Source organism: Girardinichthys multiradiatus, chromosome 10 (genome assembly GCF_021462225.1).
Source record: "Girardinichthys multiradiatus isolate DD_20200921_A chromosome 10, DD_fGirMul_XY1, whole genome shotgun sequence".
Taxonomy (NCBI): domain Eukaryota; kingdom Metazoa; phylum Chordata; class Actinopteri; order Cyprinodontiformes; family Goodeidae; genus Girardinichthys; species Girardinichthys multiradiatus.
Genome location: NC_061803.1, coordinates 21156770 through 21178595, shown reverse-complemented (window position 1 = coordinate 21178595; position 21826 = coordinate 21156770). Strand labels below are relative to the sequence as shown.

Genomic DNA, 21826 nt, shown 5'->3' with positions numbered 1-21826 from the left:
TTGTGCACATCTGCCATTTGTTAAGACATCAGAGCATTATTTGCCCTTTGTCACAGTCCTTGACAAAGGGCAAAGCTGCTCAGCCTCCGAATTGATCCCCTCCTCTGTAACACTGAAGCATGTGCATATATGGCTGTACCTGTGAGAAGATGTATAAACTAACCGCCTTGATAACAGCTAAATGCCCTCACACCAAACATCTCTCAGTTAATAACCTTCAACCAGCCCTTTGAGCAAGTGTGAGAAAATGAGGACTATCCAATTACCCCAGAACTGTGAAACCCAAAGGTGTGAAACAGAATCTGATCCTCATGAGGAAAATCATGCAAATGTGAAAACCATGCAGATTTTGGTTAAATTTTATGTTGTGGATCATCATCTTCACAGAAGAGCTGTATTTTATGCAAGGGAGGGCTCTTTGTCTATGTGTGTAATAAGGGAACATGTAAGTGTGTGTTCAGAGAATAAAAAGATACTGAGGGGGTGGGGTAGGAGTAAGAGCACTGAAAATGTACTCATGTGGCTACGCAGCTTCGAAGAGGACAGCTGGAATCAACTGAACAACACGAACACTCTAAAAAATAGATTTACCACACATTGAGTAAAGCCCAGAATTATTAAAGTAAACTCTTAATTTGACTAACATCTTTCTCCTGGCTGAAATAAATATTCATAGTCTGGAGTGGCCCAGCCCTAGTTCTAACTTCAATCTGATGGAGAGTCTGTAGAGGGATGTAAAGATTGGGGTGACAGCAAGGAGGCATCCAACCTCAAATACTTGGAGCTCACAACCACAGATTAAATATTTTGCTTGCTGTAATGGCAAGAAAGATTTTACATTCATTATTGAGAAGGGTTAATTATATTGCTTTTTGTCTTTTGTGTAATGTATGTCTAATTTCCTATTAGGAAAAAACTTTATGGTTTAATGAAATTATTTTATATCTAAATCTGGCATTGGCAAGGATAATTAGGATAATAAGGAATATCCATATCTAAACCCATATCAATCGTCATCAAACATCACTACCCTGATGCTTTCAATGCATTTAAGTCGGTATTGTTGTCAGGCAATGGAGCCACCAAAGGGCAGTTCTCAGTTAGCTATCAAATTCAGAGAAAAGATTTAGACAAAAGCAAACATGGTGACAGTGGTCATTCTTCTCAGGCAGAGATAAAAAGAGGCACAGCAGTAGACAGAGAAGATCTGCAATGGACATTGGTGTAAGTTAATTACACACAAACTATAATCACTACTGTCATCGTCTTTTTTATTCCTTTCACTGATGACTATATAGCGCCACACTTCCCCCACAATTATTGGTGGCATTGCTCTGTCTGATAACCGACTGAAATACGTATGAAATAAATCCAGAAGAAGCATAAACAGCTCTTTACTGCATCTGTAAAATGTATTAAAATAACATCAGGTGCAGACTACATAATAACCTACTAAAAGATAACCGTATTTCCTATAGAGATATGGTATGGCTCGGTAACACAACTCAATTTTAACCTTAAAGTACAACTATGCCACTTCTGTACTGTATCGAACTACATACAGAGTGAATAGTTGACCTGGAAACTGACCAAGAATACCTTAACTGAACACAGAACTATGAAAAAAACCAAACCAATAAAGCCAGGAAAATAAAGGTATCTTATACAGAACACAGACAGTATTAGAAGCTGTATCTGTAATTTTTTGTATTCTTTACTTATTTGGTTTTGAAATTCACTGTCAGCCTTGTTTCATCACTAGTACTGCCTGGTTTCAGCATGCCAGAGAAAGTAATAAAACCTGCATGTACAGTGGAGGTCATGGAAGAGCCAACACCAATTATATCCTGAAGGTATTAATTCAGCCATGTGTAAGAGACTGGATATAATGTGACTGTCACATTGGCACTGAGCGCCATTCTCGGAGAGATCCTCACAGACAGCAGCGATAAAACACATAAACATGTCAGAGGATGCAAACAGCAAAAGGAAGTTAGCTCAGACAGTTGGGAGGTTTATTGTTATATTGGCGTTGTTGACCAACAGTAAAACCAATATGTTCAGAGTCAGCACAGTGGCCACAATGTCAGGAAAGTTATGATGAGACCATTAGTTAATAAAATAACGACTGTGATCACAGAATCTCAGAATCAGAATGCCTTAATATCATGAAAACACAACGAAAGTATGAGTCCGGCTCCTGTAAGCTCCCACCAATAAAAACACAGGTCCCCCACCTCCCATTGTACCATTCATACAGTATAAGTAATAATAGCAATTACCTGTTTTAAATGGAGATAGGCTTGTGCTGCATAGATAGTTTTAGTTTGACTACCCCATGTGCATTATTATCCAGAAACAGGTTAAAATATCGATGCTTGCCAATACAAAGATGCTTGCCATATGTTGCTTCTGTCATGGAGTGACATTTTGGACTTGATGGTTTATTTTGTAATTTAGATTCTCCTTATGGCTCTTTGTTTATTTCTTAAGTTATTGTTTCTATGTTCCCCTCTAGTTTCTCTGTTTACTTTAGTTCCTAGTTATTCTAGTTCTTTATTTCCTCCTCTGATTTATTCTCTTGCTTGGTTTGTGTTTTCTGTTTGTTTAGTCCTTTCACCCATCCTCAGCCTTTGTATTTGTTTCACCTGTTCCTTGTCACACCTGTTACCTGTTTCTTTGATTACCTGCCTTTTGTTCCCCTCTCTGTGCTCTGTGTATATTAGTTGTTCTGTTTGCTTAGTTCCTCGCTGGTTCCTTTTCTATGTCTATGCTTTGTCTATGCTTCGTTTATGCTACGTTTACCATGACTATGTTTTGTTTATGCTTCGCTTTGTTCATGCTTCGTTTTGCTACGTTTTGCCATAGTACCTGGAGTGTGGAATAAACTATGATGCGGCTACCGAGCTCTTGTCTGCACTTTGGTCCGACCCAAGATCCTTCTACGACAGCTTCAAGCTCATCCAGGAGGAGTGACTGCTACAAGTCACTGACTCGATGCAATCTGCTGGGTTTCCTTAGATAGAAAAACTTTTTAACCAATTTGAATAAATAACTGAATCTGACTTGCTGTTCGATAGTTAGGATTAATTGGAATGTATGTACCTGACTTGAAATCTGTATGATTCGATTGAACTGACTTATCCCATTTTAAGTTATCCACCTTTCACACAATGCAACATGAATCAACACTAGGCAATTATTTTTTACCTCGCCCTTCCTCCCTTCCTGTTGGATGGAGTAAGGGGCAGTCAGGTTTAGCCTAAACTGGCTCAGTTATGGTTGAGGTGCAAACACATCCTCCATTTCTGCTACCTGTGCGACCCCTTCTCTTTTCCAATGGTTATAATCAGTCTGACAGAGTGAGGTACCCCCAATCCTTGTGTTTTTTAGTGTAACAATGGCCACCTGTGGGCTCTAGATAGACAAACTTTATCAGTTTATTATTTTACTTAGTACCCTACACATAGAGTTTGGCCATTTTAGAATGGGCTAACACTCAGTAGTTTAATCTAACCTCCCCAACATCCCCTCACCATTCCCAACCCTATGTAAAGTGCCTTGAGACAATTGTGTTGTGAATTGGCACTATATAAATAAAATGGAATTGAATTGAATATGTATATGTGTCGACATTGTTTTTAATGAAAGCCATCATTAACTTTATTCATCCCTATACATAATAATAATTAATTATAATTAGATGAAAATCTCTTGGGAAAAAAACAGAACAGACATGCAAATTTGATTTCTGGGCCTGGGTGATTTAAAATTGCCAGTAACATCGATTTTGATGGAATTTTATTTTTGTGCAAAGTCAGTTAAATTCAAAATGGGAGACTACAGTATATGAAAAAAATTGCCTAACCTGATTCAAAGTATTGCAAGGAAGATTTCAAATCAAATATACAACCTGGGCAAGTTTTACATAAGTTGCATTAACACAGCCATATACAGGTCCTTCTCAAAATATTAGCATATTGTGATAAAGTTCATTATTTTCCATAATGTCATGATGAAAATTTAATATTCATATATTTTAGATTCATTGCACACTAACTGAAATATTTCAGGTCTTTTATTGTCTTAATACGGATGATTTTGGCATACAGCTCATGAAAACCCAAAATTCCTATCTCACAAAATTAGCATATCATTAAAAGGGTCTCTAAACGAGCTATGAACCTAATCATCTGAATCAACGAGTTAACTCTAAACACCTGCAAAATATTCCTGAGGCCTTTAAAACTCCCAGCCTGGTTCATCACTCAAAACCCCAATCATGGGTAAGACTGCCGACCCGACTGCTGTCCAGAAGGCCACTATTGACACCCTCAAGCAAGAGGGTAAGACACAGAAAGAAATTTCTGAACGAATAGGCTGTTCCCAGAGTGCTGTATCAAGGCACCTCAGTGGGAAGTCTGTGGGAAGGAAAAAGTGTGGCAGAAAACGCTGCACAACGAGAAGAGGTGATCGGACCCTGAGGAAGATTGTGGAGAAGGGCCGATTCCAGACCTTGGGGGACCTGCGGAAGCAGTGGACTGAGTCTGGAGTAGAAACATCCAGAGCCACCGTGCACAGGCGTGTGCAGGATATGGGCTACAGGTGCCACATTCCCCAGGTCAAGCCACTTTTGAACCAGAAACAGCGGCAGAAGCGCCTGACCTGGGCTACAGAGAGGCAGCATTGGACTGTTGCTCAGTGGTCCAAAGTACTTTTTTCGGATGAAAGCAAATTCTGCATGTCATTCGGAAATCAAGGTGCCAGAGTCTGGAGGAAGACTGGGGAGAAGGAAATGCCAAAATGCCAGAAGTCCAGTGTCAAGTACCCACAGTCAGTGATGGTCTGGGGTGCCGTGTCAGCTGCTGGTGTTGGTCCACTGTGTTTTATCAAGGGCAGGGTCAATGCAGCTAGCTATCAGGAGATTTTGGAGCACTTCATGCTTCCATCTGCTGAAAAGCTTTATGGAGATGAAGATTTCATTTTTCAGCACGACCTGGCACCTGCTCACAGTGCCAAAACCACTGGTAAATGGTTTACTGACCATGGTATCACTGTGCTCAATTGGCCTGCCAACTCTCCTGACCTGAACCCCATAGAGAATCTGTGGGATATTGTGAAGAGAACGTTGAGAGACTCAAGACCCAACACTCTGGATGAGCTAAAGGCCGCTATCGAAGCATCCTGGGCCTCCATAAGACCTCAGCAGTGCCACAGGCTGATTGCCTCCATGCCACGCCGCATTGAAGCAGTCATTTCTGCCAAAGGATTCCCGACCAAGATTGAGTGCATAACTGTACATGATTATTTGAAGGTTGACGTTTTTTGTATTAAAAACACTTTTCTTTTATTGGTCGGATGAAATATGCTAATTTTGTGAGATGGGAATTTTGGGTTTTCATGAGCTGTATGCCAAAATCATCCGTATTAAGACAATAAAAGACCTGAAATATTTCAGTTAGTGTGCAATGAATCTAAAATATATGAATGTTAAATTTTCATCATGACATTATGGAAAATAATGAACTTTATCACAATATGCTAATATTTTGAGAAGGACCTCTATTGTTATATATTAACAAAATATATAAAATGAATGTCCAAGAGGGTTTAAAGGTATTTGTAAAGAGATGTAGTGCTGCACATGCTGTAAAACCTATGAAATAAACTATAAAATGAGTGATAAATGTAAAAGAAAGATCAACAGCAACAAAAAAATTGGGAATCTGGGGAACAGCAACATCTAAGGAAGACAAAGGAAACAGCCACAGTGGATCTCCTCAGAGTTGACAGACTGAAAACAAGTAGAACAGACTGAGGTGTTAATCTGAATACAGAGGTTCACATACCATGTGTCATGCCATGGCTGCTCTTTCTATTTAGAGGAAGATTAAAAAGAGCTGACTTTGACAGCCAAATATTAAAAAAACACAACAGCCTTGTTAGGCTACTGAGGCCAAATGTTCCAGGTGATGTGATACAGCAAACATCATGCATGTAGACTAGAATGAACTCAGTCATCAATACAAAAGAAAGGTGACCAGTCTGTTTGTCAAGGAAAGAGCTCATTTGTAAATAGCTTTATCTACTGAATGACCGTACCTCTAGTTGCAAAGTGTAGCGAAGGTTCTAGTCACATTGTGGAGGCAGCTGGATATATTGAACCAAAAGAACATTTAAAAAGAAAGAGACTAGGGTAAAGATATAGCTTTGCAGTAGAAAAAGTAGTGGCATCCAGAGCACAGACAAATCCTGAGTGACCTCTTTCTGTCTCGGGTGTCACCCTGCCTAAAGCTTTCTGTTTTTTCAGCTGCGTTATTTATTGGATATCCATGCCCTGGGCCTGGCCCAGCTGCAAACACATGGATTATTCTGCAAATCTAATTATTCTTTGTATCCTCAGTCAGTTTGGTGACAGGTTGTTAGAGAAATCAGATTGCAGACAGAAGAAGGTATCTTTGTTCTGAAAGACAATGTATACACACCTGAATCCTTTGACTGCACCTTTACAGACTCTTTTCCTGGACCGAGAAAAACCAAAACAATGCCATTTTGTAATTTTATGTTGATAGATATAAAGTGTGTTACATAGCTATTTATACCCCCTACTCACATTGTAATGTTTTAATCACAATTCTTAATGTCGTGTATATATATGCTTTGGTCCCTTGTAGTTCAAAGTAGCGTATAATGGTTCCTGTCCCTGTAATGTGACGAAAATGTTCAAATAATTGTAACCATCCAAAACAAATATGGACATTGTATGATCCGAAAACATGTTCTGTGGTGGAATTGATTCACTGGTTCAACTCGAGTACTCCAGAAGAGTACAAAATATCTACAAAAGCATTATTACCCATTTTACATTTTATGGTACATTTCAAATTTGAAACAAAAATAATGGGATTAATTTGCAGCTGCAGCAGCAACTATAAAATCTCTTTTAGACACCAACAAGACATTCCTTATATAACACAGGTAGGCCATTTTTAGTGTGTGTGAGCAGATATTTTTAGGTGCACCACAGGGAGTTCAAGCGATCCTGCAATGAGTGGCGAGCAAATGGGTAACCTGGTTTCCCTGCGACACAAAAAGAATCGTGAATCCCCGGCGAACCGTAAGATTACGAGTTCGACAAGGACTTTCTTCCTCTTCTTTTTTTTTTTTAAATGTAGGATTTTACACAGAGCTGCTGTCTGTTTCCATTCCTTATACACTTTAGACCTGCTCTGTATCACAAACGTAATGGACACACTGTGGATATAACAGTAAACAGGTCGGCACAGTGTCTGTAGTAGGTGTCGAGAGTTACACCGCCATTACATCACATTTTTTCCCAGTTTCCCCAGCAACCAGGTGTCCTCCAACAGCAACCACCACCCTGTTACGTCATCCTGCTGTTGTCATGCAGTGCTCAAGGTTTCATTACAAACAAACAGTTTCAGTTCTACTCTTGCAGAAAGACTTTGGCGCAGTCAGTGGGGTTGCTGCTGAACAATGGAAAACAGCCGGGACGTTGCAGTGGGAGGTGTGAGTTTGTTCCCTTTGGGAGCAACAAAGAGGAGTTTGGAAAGCCTTTTTTTTCTTTTCTGCAAAGTTACTCATCTAAAATCAAAAGTCATGATTTGGTAGAGGACACTAATGAAGGTTGCAGGCTGCTTGTCGACTTTCTTTTTCTTTTTTTTTCTTTTTTTCTACAAATTAGAGAAATGAGAAATTCAGCAATCACTGCCTTTCATCCACAAAAACACTGCTAATGTGCAAATAAAAAAATATTAAAGCTGCCAGATTAACTTATTAAACTTAGGAATAAAAATTAGCAACAGAGAAAAAATGTCTAAAAGTAATTCCAATGTGTTTTTAAAGAATAATCAGCAAATGTTACTTCTTTTGTTGAGCCTGCTATGCATTTCTCAGTGTGACGAGCTGGTGGATGACCAAAATGTAGTTATTACCAAAACAATGTCTGTAACAAAAACAGTACTATACAATAACCTTTTAGTGAAAACAAACACTGCAATACCAGCTGTCTGTTACAAATATAAAGCAGGGTAAAATAAAAGTAAAACAGTTTAGTGTTTTAAATATTTTTACTGCCTTACTCTTTCATTAGATAGTTACTCTATCTGCAAACACTTCACATGTTCCATTTTGCAGTATGGGAAGGTCGCTGTTACGGACTGCTGTCCATTATGGTTTTCATTGTGAATGAATAATGTAATAATAATACATTTACTGGCAACTCTGGTAAAGGTGTAAAAAACGTTTAAATAAATGACCTTTGTTCTATCATACTGAAAAATTATAGATAAATTCACCTGTTCTGTGAGAAGAAGAATATTTCTTTTTGACAACATACACTGCTTTTTAAGTTTTTACAGCCTCTCTCAGTCTTCTAAAACATTTCACAATTTGGATTCTACAGAGAAAGGAATGTCTGACCATTACTCTTTGCTTAATCTCTCATGATCATCATCCTTAATGAGCTCTTCTCTTCTGCTAACTCCTGGATGTTCTGTAACATTTAGGTATGGAAACATTGATGGCAATGTTTTATTCTTATTTTATTCTATATTTTTTTTGATAAAAAGAACATTTATGATCATTCTCAGTAACACAAATGTAAATGCATACAATTACCGCCAAGGCCAATTTCCTTTGCTAGTCCCCCATCCAGATGGTATAAGCTGAATGACAATTAGGCATAATAACTACGCATCTATTAAGAAGCCAAACTTACATATTTAAACAAATTTATATCTGTGGTTATGCCCAGACACTTACATCCGTCTACATGTGCAAATGCCCCCACATGTTTTATGTACACATACACACACACACACACACACACACACACACACACACACACATAATATCTTTATATCTTTACAAGGACTTTGCATTGGCTTCAATTCATTTTTAATTAATTTCTATGGCCTAACCATGACCCTAAATATAAACCTACACATTACTTAACTCTAAACCTAACCTGAACTCAAATTACACCTTGATCCCAAACCTAGCCCCCTAACCCAAAAGCAGAACTTCTTTTCAAGTGGCCCACACTTTGGGGCCCATAAGAAGCAGTGGGTCCTCACAATGTATTATATTTTCAGAAATTGGTGCCCCAAAATTTTCTAACAACACACACACACACACACACACACACACACATCCGTGTTTTACTATCTTTATGAGGACTTTTCGGTTACTTCCATTGACTTCCATTCATTTTCCTTGATTTTTAGTGCCTAACCCTGACCCTAACACTAACCCTAACCCTAACCAGTTAATACCTAACCCTAACCCTAACAATAACTCAATTCATACCCTAGTCCTAAACCTAACCCCTGTCCCAAGAACGAAATTTGAAAAAGTGAGGACCAGGAAAATGTCCTCACTTTGTCAAAATGTCCTCACTTTGCGATAAAAATACGAAAAATGGTTCTCGCTCAGCAACAAGTACAAGAACAAACACACACACACACACAATATATTACACTAAATCCCACTCTAAATCCCTGACGTCACTTAACTATGCACACAGATTTGAGACGATATAAGCCATCCCTTTTGATGATTTTTAAATAGTGGTAAAAGTTGGACATTCCCATGACAGTAATCGGTACGGTTTTCCAAAATGTACCCCCATGACAGACATGACAGACAGAACATGACATGTCCTTTTTTGCATTTTACCCTTTGTTCCATACCATACCTACCTGGAATGTTTAATGCAGAAAAGTACGATTTCAATGTCATCTTACCAAAGCAAACTGTTCCACTTAATGTTCCATTTGAGTTTAGCAAACCCCACATGTTTACATTTGTGCTGGAGGGGCAGGAGAGTCTTTTTTCTTGGCCAGCCCCCTAAACAACCAGTTTGCCTGTAGATATCTTCTAATGGTTGTTATGCAGACTTGGTAACCCTGAGATGCCACTATATGCTGCAGTTCTCTAACAGTGAGCTTTTTACATATTTTATCCACCTACTCACTGTGAATAGTGGAAAGATAAATATGTTTTTTTTTGTCACATCATATTTATACCCCAGGGGAACATAAAGTAAAACATTATTAATATTTTTTTTAAAAATTTGCGGTCTAAGAATGACATGTCTATTTATCCAACGGTTCCTGAGCGTTTTTCCTCAGAGCCCTCCTGTTGGGACCCCAGCCAGGCAGTGAAACATGGATGGAACATGGACTCTTAACTGCAAACCACCAAAGGCCAGTATGAACTTTTCTGGAACTTTTAAAATAAATCACATTATCCTACATTCAGCAAAGCCCAGGAAGAGGAGGAGTCAGAGCTGAATCTCTGAACAAAAACCCTGTCCCAACCTTCATTCGTTCTCTACCACGTGGATCTCCAGCAAGAGCCAGTCAAAGAGAGACACCACACCCGAATGTCTCCTTGTAGGCAAGAAGGCATATCTCTTCAACTTGGATCCATAGTGACTACGATCTGATGGTCGTATACCTGCCGATCAAGTGCACAGTTAAGGATTTATCTGCTGCTCACATAACCCAGTGTTCATAGGAAAAGGGAGTAATAAGACAAGCAGAGCCGCCAGCTCTGCACACATCCAGTACACAAACCCAGCATAAGCTACCCACATGGCGGCTGCAAAGCACCCCAAATGTCCTTTGTTCTGCCCATACGAGGCTGAATGACCAGGACAATTGCCCACAGGACATCTATTCATCAGAAATGTTCACGTAAGAGGTGGCGTTTGGGCAGACAGATATTAGTTTAGGATGAAATAATCTGTATACATTTGCTTTTGTTTGTGTTGAGAAACTCAGCTACCTAAGTGCTAGCAGACTAGCTGCTTAGCTAATGATTTGTTCTTTGTTGTGTTTTAAAGTGAAGACAACTTCATTCAAATTTTGGTTTTAGATTTTAAAATTGTTTTGGTTAATAAGATATTACTTAAAACCTATGACTTCTTATGAAAAGATAAACACGCTAATTTTTATCCTTTCCAATAATTAATCTGAATTAACAGAAGAAATTTGTCATGTATAAAACAAAACACAGAGTTGTGTCTGGTACTGCAGTCCTTTGACTTATTCAGGAGCCAAATGGAAACATCAGTTGTACAACTCTCTCAAAGGACAGAAGCAGAGAAATGCGTCATTCCCTCTTTTTTTCCTCTCTGTCTCCTCTTTGCTTCACCTCTTCAACCCTTGAAAGCTATTCATGAATATACCTTCAGCCAGCAGGGTCTCTGCCCGCACTCTTCATTTAATGATCCAGTCTATGTGTCTTACATAAACATCCATGTTTATATATATCGCTTCACAAAACCGGAGACAGGAGATGTAGAAAATGAGTAGGAAATAGTTGCAAAACACACAGCAGGAGAGCGAACGAGGCATAAATTATCAATCTGTGAATTATGTCAGCCCAGTCTCCAGGCAGGACACATTGTATGTGTGTATGTGTGTCTAATGTGTGCTGCCCACTGATAATGATACTGCAAAGCAAGACAAGTGACCTCTTGTTCCTATGGTTGCAACTGACTCTCAGGTGGAAACGAGAGCATCATCATCCAGCAACGGAGAGAACAGTCTGGTTTTTATGCGAAAACTGCCCTAAAAAATCAAATTTGTGATAAGATATTATGCATGGTTGGAAATATTTTTTAAAACCTCTAAATCAGTGTGATAAAAATTCCCTAACCTAAAATCCTCTGTTCATTCATAGAACTTTAATTAGACATTTTTGCTTTTCTTATTCAAGTACGTTTTAAGAAAATAATGCAAAGAGGGGTCTAGAAGAAACATTCAGCAAAACCAAAAGTAAAAGAAAGTAGTAGCCAGGGGCTACAAATTAGAACATTTGATGGATCATCAGCAGGTGTGACCACGTCTTTGAAAGCAGACATTTCGGACATTTGCTAGTCTGGTGCTTACAGGTATGGGGATAACACAATGGAATACAAAGGAGGAAATAATTCAGCATTGACCTTACAGAAACAATTTTTGCTGCAAATCAGTAAATGGAAATGATTTGAAGAGAAGAGCCATCAGCAAGTGTGACTGCCTTTATAGAAACAGGAATTTTGGTAATTGGCTAGTCAGGAGCATACTGGTATGTTTCAACACAGAGGTGCCTCAAGAGCTACTATCCTGCAACACTTTGATGAATCCCTTTTCCAAAATACCCTGGAACTCGTATCTCAGACTTTACAGGCCTCAGCTAGCATGTTAAATGTTAAAGATCATGACAGGACAACTGAGAAAAAGATTGAACAAGTATCGTTTGTTTGAAGATTTGCTGGAAAGAGACCCTCTTCTCTCTGAAAAGAACATAGCACCACAATTTAAATTTGCCCAGCTGCCTTTGAAAAAACAATTCATCTCATGGAACAATGTCCTTTTATATAGACGAGACAAACTTGGAGGCACTTTAACATAATACGGAGCAGCATGTTTACAAATAACAAAAACAAACAGCATCTCAGCACAAATGACTCATACCGGCTCTCAGTCACGGTGGTGGAGGGTTGATGTTCTGGGCTTGTCATAAAGCCTCAAGATTTGCGCAACTTGCACTCATTGAGTCGACCATGAACTGTATACCAAAGTATGCAGAGGAGTATAAACAAAAGTCAAATGTGAGGTCATTGTCTGACAGTATGATATTCAAACACTAAGAAACATTGAACATTGCCCAAACAACCTCTATACACACACATTGCACACATGCACAAGGAAAATCAAAGCGTGAGCACCATTCACACATTTCATGATATGCTTTTTTCATCTCTAACTCATAAAGTGCTATGTCTCCAAGTGGTCTGTTAATTATTAGCTCAATTAATAGGTAAGTATGTCAAGCCTTACTTTCAAACATCTGGCATTCAATAGTGAGTGAATCTTCGTCAATGCAGACAAAGCATCTGCATAGCATAGTCTGATATTAAGTAATGTTATTATTGGTTAATTGCTGCAATATTGAAATTTATGGTTATGGCTGGGTGTTTTTTTCAGAACAAAGTATGTTATCCTTTAAACAATAAGCTCAGTGTAAAAACGCGATTTGTCATGTTACAACCACCTAACCTTTATTTTTAATTCGGTACGATAGACCATCAAAACGTTGCACATAACGGTTAAAAGGGAACAAAATGCTACATTGTTTTAAACATTAAAATAAAAATGTTGCATGCAATACTTGTTTTTGTATCTCTATCCCATTTTAATGTGAAACGCCTTAATAACATTCAGCACATCCAATTCCCTTCAGGAGTCACCAAATTGATGAACAGAGTTCAGCTCAGGCAGGAGAATCTGGCCTTTATCAAAGAGTGGCATGATTGTTGAATTGTTACAAGCTTACATATGGTAGAAGGAGCTCTCATCAGATGAGACCAAAATTGCACTTTTGGCTCACATGTGTAACATTGCAATGAAGAGAACTAACGCTACCACCATGAAACATGGTGGTGGCGGCATCATTTGGTGGGGATGCGTTTCTTCCACAGGAAGAGCGAAGCTGGTCAATGGAAGGTTAGATGGAGCAGGATAATCCTGGAAGAAAACCTGTTAAAGACCACAAAGGACTAGAGACTGAGGCAGATGCAATGATTTGGATCAAAGCATATTCATGTGTTAAAATGGCCCAGTCAAAGTCCATATCTAAATTTCAACTGAGAATCTGACAAGACTTAAAAAATGTTCCTCACAGCTGGCCTACATCCAATCTGACTGAGCGTGAGCTAATTTGCAGAGGAGAATGGAAAATAATTTCAGCCTTTAGATGTGCAAAGCTGGTCGAAACATACCTCGGAAGACTTACAGCTGTAATTGTAACAATAGCTATTTTACAAAGTTTTGACTCAGGGATTTTGAACACATACATACATTATGTACATATACGCAACAATACCATTCAGTTTAAGAAGCATGTCATTGTGACAGAAACCACTTCTCTTTAGTTTCTGCACATTAATTAATTCAGCAACAAAAAACACTTCCTCTGTCCAGTCGAAAGTGCCAATGTTCCTGGTCTAATTGCGTCAGTAACCTTCCGTCGAAGCAGACATGAACACACTCTTTGAACAGGAGTAACTGCAGAGCAGCCTTCGTCAAGGTCCGCTGGCACAGTTCAGCCCTACTAAACATGCTCTAATTGTCTGAACAAACAAGCACTCCAAAGCCTTGTTTCTGACTGTGAATCATCTATAATGAGTTCTCCTGTCTCATTTCTATTAAAATAAAAACGAGAAAGGCCCTCGATGTAGCATGAGGTGCCGATGTGGGTTGTGTCCTTGGACAATTTAGGCCTGTTCAAAACAAAATCTAACTAAGAGACCTTTTCCTCTTGAGAATAAAGCCCCCAGCACATTCACTTCAGAGCATCTTTAAAAAGAAAAATAAACAAAAAGGTGCTAATCAGCACATTAAAAAGTACATTATACAAGAGCTACAAGCTTACGGGGGTTTGCTGCAATCTAATTAAAAGCGTGGAAGGTAAAAAAAAAACAAGATTAAGGAAGCAGAAAAACAGTAAAACATGTACAGGCCCTATGTAGACAGTACAGCAGTACATGGGCTGAGTGATTGGTGATTAGGAGGTGAAGGTATGAATCACGTCCTTAAATTAGTTCCTTTTGACGGGACCCCCGGGGACCTGGAAACGAGGCTGAATGATTTAACTGAAGCAAAGAAGCTCTGTAGATTGATCCTCAAGATGAGGAGTTCTTCATGTGACCTGCTGACCTTGGTTAAAAGCTGCTGCCAGATTAATACGTTAATTTCCCTATCAAGCCTGTGTGATCGGAGAGATTCACAAATGTACAATAAGTATTCACAGCTGAAGTAGTCCTCTTTTGTGGTTTCTTCTTAATTTTCCCCGGACAACGCTTGGCCTCTGCATCATCACAAAGCCGTTTACTTATGATCCAAGCAGATCGTAAGCAGCAATCTTTTAAAGTGGTCCCGATCAATGATGCTCTAGAGTTTCAGAAGGTCTGTGGTTTCTTTTTCAATCACCATAAACATAACATGACTTCTTCAAAGCCTCACTTGATTTTTTTTTCTGCTTATTTGTTGGTGTGTTTTAGCTTTCATCCATGCTCTGATAAAGCAGGGAATGTCAGTCGGCTGATCTACAGCTTTGCAACAGATTAAACTCCCCACAAACCCCTAGAGGATGTGTGATTTGGTGACAAACAGATTTACGATTTTTCATAATTAACAAACTGGCGATTTTCAGAAATATTCATGTTATCGCTGGTAATACAAATTCCCTGTACATCTTTTATTGCCTATAACTTATGACTGACAAATTTACTAATTTAGTTAGTAAATTTAATTACTACTTTACTAATAGTTTGCATTCTCTTCTACTGCATACCTGCATGGTGAAAAGGGTTGGGCCATAACAATGATGTAAAGTTTTGCAGAGATGAAAATTCACAGTGTTTGAGAATATTCTGAATAGTCTGCAGAGTATACAAATCAATTTGTTGCAAATAGCTTTACGAGCTTGAAAAAAATCTATACGTTTCTGCACAAAATGATGTGCTAACCTAATTTGAGTACAGCCACATTATCAACACAGGTCCCTTAAAACACTAGACACCTGGGGGGATTGTTTTAAAAGGCTAATTAAGGCTGACTGGTCCTTGTCTTTATCTAGCCCAGAAAACTCAACTTTTTAAGCCCATGGGTCCCACTCAGATTTAGTCGTAACAAGGCTTGGTGAGCTAGTTTATCAACCCCCACCACCTTTCAACCACATTTAGATGTTTGAACTAGGGATGCACAACATGTTGAAATTAACTTCAGTATTGGTCCCATAAGTAAAACGTGGTCGAAATGAATGACCAATGTTCATTTCCATCTTGTTGCCGTTTGTGTATGTGTTTCAGGAGGCGGAGGGGAGGAGGCTGGCCATGTGTTATTTGTTTAGGTGTGTGTTGTGATGCAGCACATAACTAAGGGGTGGTTAACTGAAACTGAGAAGTGGTATGGTAATTTTTTCACTGTTTTGAAATAGTAGGGAAATATATATAACACTGGTAAATATCGGGTATTGAACATAACAGTAATATTGAAATCGGGTATCAATATTGGGCCCAAAATTTTGATATCTGTGCATCCCTACTTCAAACAGGATGCAACACTGTGTTTTTCTGACTTACATCAAATCCATAGACCAATTGCTATTCAAAAAAAGGCAGATTTATCTTCTTGAATTAGCAATGGTTACCTCCAAACAGATGTAAAAGTAACCACTGAAAGGACAGTTTTTAGGATCATCCAGAACTTCAAGCTGAGAGGTTCAATTGCTAAGAAAATCATCTCCAGCGCCAACAGTGCAATGTTTGTTCAGCACTGGCAGCACGTGGGTGTGAGTGCATCTGCAGGAAAAGTAAGGGTAAGACTTACTTCATCCAAGTAAATATGATGTATGTCTGTGTCTCGTTATGATTGGGTGTTGTGAACATATTGAGAGACAAGGACAGATAGAGATGAAAACAAAAGCCGAGACATCAATATAGCTTAAAAAAATCAAAGCATGTTGACAATATAACATCATGTAAAAACTCAATAACTACCCAAAGCAGAAATTTGTTCTCAACACTATTCAAGAACTAACATAAAGATATGATGGATGGATGGATGTGTTGGACCACTTGTTTGCTGAATATTGGACCATTTGCACGTTGGTGGATGCCACCAGGCCTCCTGGCGTTTTCGGCCATTTTGTATCCAGGACAGTCCGTTCCTACAGATCCCGTCGGACACTGCGACTGATATGACGGGGCGTCCCAGGTCTGACGTCACAGGACGCTATATAGGAAGGCGCCCATTTTGAACACTCGTTTTCAGCTGGAGATCGTGACACGGTTACCAACATCTGAAGCATCATCTGGAGAAGAGTCCCGAGTGGATTTCATTTATTCTCCTTCGTTGGCCAACGAAAATTCATAACTGAGGTTTCTGGAATAAGAAGGCCAGAAATTTCACTTTGCCGATCAAAGACGTGAGCTTAACACGTAACCAAAAAAAAAAAAAAACACGGAGTTTCAAGGAGACGAATCGCCACCTTGTTTTGGTTCTAGTCGACTGCTGATGGTCAAGTCATATTTTTCCCTTTTTGCCAAGAAGGACAAAGAACCTTTTTATTGAAACTTTGACGTGCCGTGTTGGATGTCTGGAAGCCGCTGCGCTACCCAGCTTTGTTTGTGTTTTGCGGGGTTATTTACCACCTGGGAGCAAGCGCAGGCGAGCTGTGAGACTGGACTGTTATAATAACCTCATGGTGAAATTCACCATTTTCTTTGTCTTCAACTTTACTGCCTACTAGCTTGCCGCCAAAAGTTTTATAACCCTTTGTCTGCTCACCTCGCCCAGCGTTGGGGGATGTTTTATGACTGAGTATAACTGAGTTACAGTTTGAGCTCCGCTCCCAACCTCCACTTACCAACACATCCCTTTGTCATATTATCATTTTTGCCAAAACTGCTGGTTTGATCCCATACCTGCTGTTTTGCTTTATTTTGTTTAGTTAGATATTTTACCCTTTTGTGTAGAACTTTGCATGTTGAGTAGGTGAAGATTATTAAATTGGAAGAGCAGATTGTATCAGGGCTGTGATTTAATAAATGTTCACATAGATAAAGAGAAGTAGTTTTGTGTTTATTTTGTGCAAGAGTGATTCGTCAGTCAAGATAAGGTTGAAGTTCCACACGTTTCGGCAGAAACAGTCGATTAAACAGTGACATCTCTGGTAATAGTTATTAATTATCACTGAGTATTTAACGGTTGTAATTATCAAAGGCGTTGAGCCACAATTACAACACCAGAAGAGATCTCTGGTCTCGATTCATAAATGAGGATTTTGGTTAAGAAATAAATTTTGGCAAATTATGATTTTTAATTATAATTATTGATAAAGATTAATTAATTAAAATCATAATTCCAACGGATGGATGGATGGATGGATGGATGGATGGATGGATGGATGGATGGATTTTACCTCTTCAAATAAATATAAGTATTTGATCTTGAAATATAATGTTTGTGCTCTTTAACAAACTATTGAAACATTTTACAAAGTTATGAAGCATTACATTTTTTTCACTGCTAAAACGTTTAGCCATGGCTAAACACAGAGCTGTTTTTCTGGCACTTTAAAAACATGAACAAGCTGATTAGCTCAGGTTCAAAAACAAACAGGCTTTTCCATTGTCGGTGAAAAGGGCAAGGTGTGATTTCAGTCTTTTTCTTCATTGCAATTGCGGCAGAAGCAACTTAACCTTTGAATCATATTGTCTTCAAAAAGGACAGGGAGTGTAGCTTTGTTACTAATGTTGTCAGATTTGTAACTCAGAATATCTAGTTCATTGTGTTTAGATAAATACAGGTGGGCAGCAGACTGACTTAAGTATAGATTTTTTCAAGAGTAACTAAGACTGTTTACTGACTGAAGCACTGGTATATTTTAACCTAAGGCCATTTTGGGCCAGCTGCCTTTATATCTACAGACCTATGTTTATCAAAACAAATGTCAGATGGGTACAGTATCTGACTCTAAGATGTTTCTTCATTGTGGATAGCAAAGGTCTTGTGCCAATTTTAGAAAACAAAAATGTGGAAAGTGTGGTGTATGTAGTGCATTTGTATTCAGCCTATTTACTCTAAAACTCCTAAATAAAATCTAATTCAACCCAATGCCTTTAGAAGTAGCCATATTAGTAAATAGAGTCCACCTGTGTGTGATTTAACATAATTATGAATCCAGTTGTTTTTTGAAGGCCTCAGAGGTTTGCTAGAGAATGCTAGTGAACAAACAGCATGATGAAGACCAAGGAACACAGCAGAGAGGTCAGGGGGAAAATAATTAAGAAGTTTAAAACTGAGCAAGGTTATAAAACAACATCCAAAGCATTGAACATCAATTAAACCCATGTGCAATACTACATCGGAACAATAAAAGAGTATGACACAACTGCAAACCGACTGAGAACTGGCAGTCCACCTAATATAATAGGCCGGGCAAGGAGAGCACTAATCAGAGAAGCAGTCAAGAAGTTCAAGGTAACTCTGGGGAAGCTCCAAAGATTTACAGCTCGGGTGGAAGAATCAATTGACAGGCTACTAGAAGAAAGGAAAACCATAAGAAGTTTAATTTTATAGTAGAAGCCATGTAGCAATCAGAGCAAACGTGCATGAAGGTTTTTTTGCTCATGTAAGATGAAACTTTTATTTTATTGGCCAACACGTAAAACGCTATTTGTGGAGGAACACCAATACTCCACATCATCCATAACACAGCCTCCCTACTGCTAAATATGATGATGACAATATCATGTTGTGAGAATGCTGGGCTGGGAAAATGGATGGTGCTTAAACAGGCAAGTCTGAAAAAAATGTCAGAGACTGCAAAAGACTTCAGACAAAGGTGGAGATTCACTGTTCAACTGAATATACTGTTATGGAGTTGAAGGACCAAAGGGGAAAGGGATATCAGCATTGTGGGTGGATATATTTTGATGATTAAAGAATATAATTTACAGGCACAACAGAAGCACAAGAACCAATAACAGGATAACAGAGAACCCAACAATGAAGGGACAGAGAACAGAAACTCAAAGACATCTAAGATGTGATGGGCTACATGGAAAACAGGTGAGTGTAATTAACAGAAACACAAATAGGTTTGGATCATGACATATACAGTCTAAACTACAACAAAACGGTTTAGACAAAAGCATATTCATGCATTACACTGGCCCAGTCAAAGTTCAGACCTAAATACAATTGAGAGACCAGCTTGAAATGTTATTTTCTCTCTCCTTCAGTGAGTAAGCTTGAGGTTTTTTTTTTTTTCCCCAAACACGTTTAGCCTTTAGATGTGCAAAGCTGATTAAAACATAAGCAGCTGTCATTGTTGTGCAAGGTGGTTCTACAATGACCACCTCATCATGCATCATTTATCTACCACTTAACAGTTTTGTGCATAACACAAATTCCCAGTTAAGTACATTAACATTTGTTATAACGTGAGAAAATGTAAAAACTTTCAAACTTCAGCAAGTCACTGCACAATGACCTGAAAATGATGGATTAATTTAAAAGACTTCTCCAACACTCAGAGGCAGATTGATCTCTCTGTGAATGTTTTGCCTAAAAACATTTTGAATTATGCAAGCATATGTGGTTTGTTGCAACGTGTCTTGTCCAGGACATCTAAACGAGTTTTCCTGGTGAAATTAAAATAAAATAATAATATATCTCTGATTGTCTTATATTTTGTGGCGATTGCAGTGTTTTGTGATTAAACCAGGCTCCTGCTGACCGCTCTTCCATCAGCGCCGAGCTGAAGCTAAAGGTTACCTGCCAGCCTGCGTGCAGGGCATCGCTCAGACTGGTGCTGATGTTGCAAACAGCGGCTCGGTTTCCAGATCTACCCCCCACCTCCCCTCAGCGATGCTCGCTGCAAACACATTGCCACTGTAGTAATACTCCATGAGCAGATGTATGATAAGCACACCCGTCTGGCCTTTTTTTCTGCGCTCTCTTCACTAAAACATGGCCATCCAACACGCAGGAAACATGAACCACATCCCATTGTTTGGGTAGAAAACAGATAACTTACGCGCTCCAGCTGATCGATCCGTGGATGGCATCCCCCTTTCCCCCCTTTTGGTGGAGGATTAGCTCCTCCAAAAACAAAAAGATGTCCTCTCTTATTGGTATTCTCTTATTTAATTTGATGCAACGGTGAGTCCAGGTGGAAGCCTGGTCTGCTCCTCTTGTGGTGTGGCTCAGCACGCCTCCTCTCCTGGACCTGCTGCCGTGCAGGACTGTGGAGCTCCACTAATGTGGGATGATGATGATGCCGCGGGAATAGGAGCGTTAGTTTCCTCCTAACGAGAACATGCACCGCCCCACGCTTTCCAGATAGAGTCCAGTCTGTCAGCACACTATAGTAGTAGGTTAATTATCTAATATTTAAATCCTGCTGGAATTGAAATTAAACCCAACAGTATTCTTCATCCTTCACTGGAAAAAATAGGGTGGAAAAGCATGAACCTATTTATAGCCCACGCTTTTCCAACAGCTTACATTTAAAGCCACACGCCTCTTCCAAATGCTACATCCTCCATACATACGCTTTGTTTGTTTTCACACCTTCTGTTTGCAGGACTGTGAGGAAAAACGTGGCCTGAGTTGGCAGCGGATCTGAAGCGAAGTGCCAGGATCTGCAAGCGTCTTTTACAGCCATGGGGATAATGTGGGTCAGTGCCCCACTTATGTGTAGCTCATACTGTTGTCTTACTGCGTTGCCTCATAGGGAAGCTTCGGGTTTAATTTTTAATAAAGGTTTCAGAAAAATCTTAATCTATCTTAATACTATAATTAAATAGAAATGACGTTGCAGGATTTTATTTTATTGTTTTAATGAAGGAATGCTGAAAATACAATAGGGTCTAAAATTATGTTAACTGTTGTTACAGTGCCTTGCAAAAGTATTCCTACAATTTAAATAGGGTAGAACACAAAGCAGTAAATAATTGTGACATGAAAGAAGAATTATTTGTTTTAAAAAATGTGGCATGCATTTATATTAATCTTCTCTCTACTCTCATATTCATAAATTAAAACCATACATCTCCCAATATATTGACTAAATGAACCCTGATTTGGATGAATGCTGGATGTGAATAAATCTAATTTCAAATGATTATACACTCAGCCTAGACTTTAGCATGCATAGTGCTTTGCACAAGTACCATTACCTCTAGACGTTTCCTCATTATGCACATTTCATAAAGAGGTCTGTGGATTTTATTGTGATT

The 21826-nt window shown here is 38.9% G+C and overlaps 1 protein-coding gene across 1 annotated transcript in view; it reads right to left on the bottom strand.

Moving 5' to 3' along the window:
• The window catches only part of tbkbp1 (TBK1 binding protein 1), a 116115-nt gene extending 95073 nt beyond the window's left edge, over positions 1–21042 (bottom strand). Inside the window, exon 1 of the mRNA XM_047377602.1 lies at positions 20623–21042. The gene's annotated coding sequence lies outside the window, so the exon portion shown is untranslated. The remainder of the gene's footprint in view (positions 1–20622) is intronic.
• Positions 21043–21826: the final 784 nt, after the last annotated feature.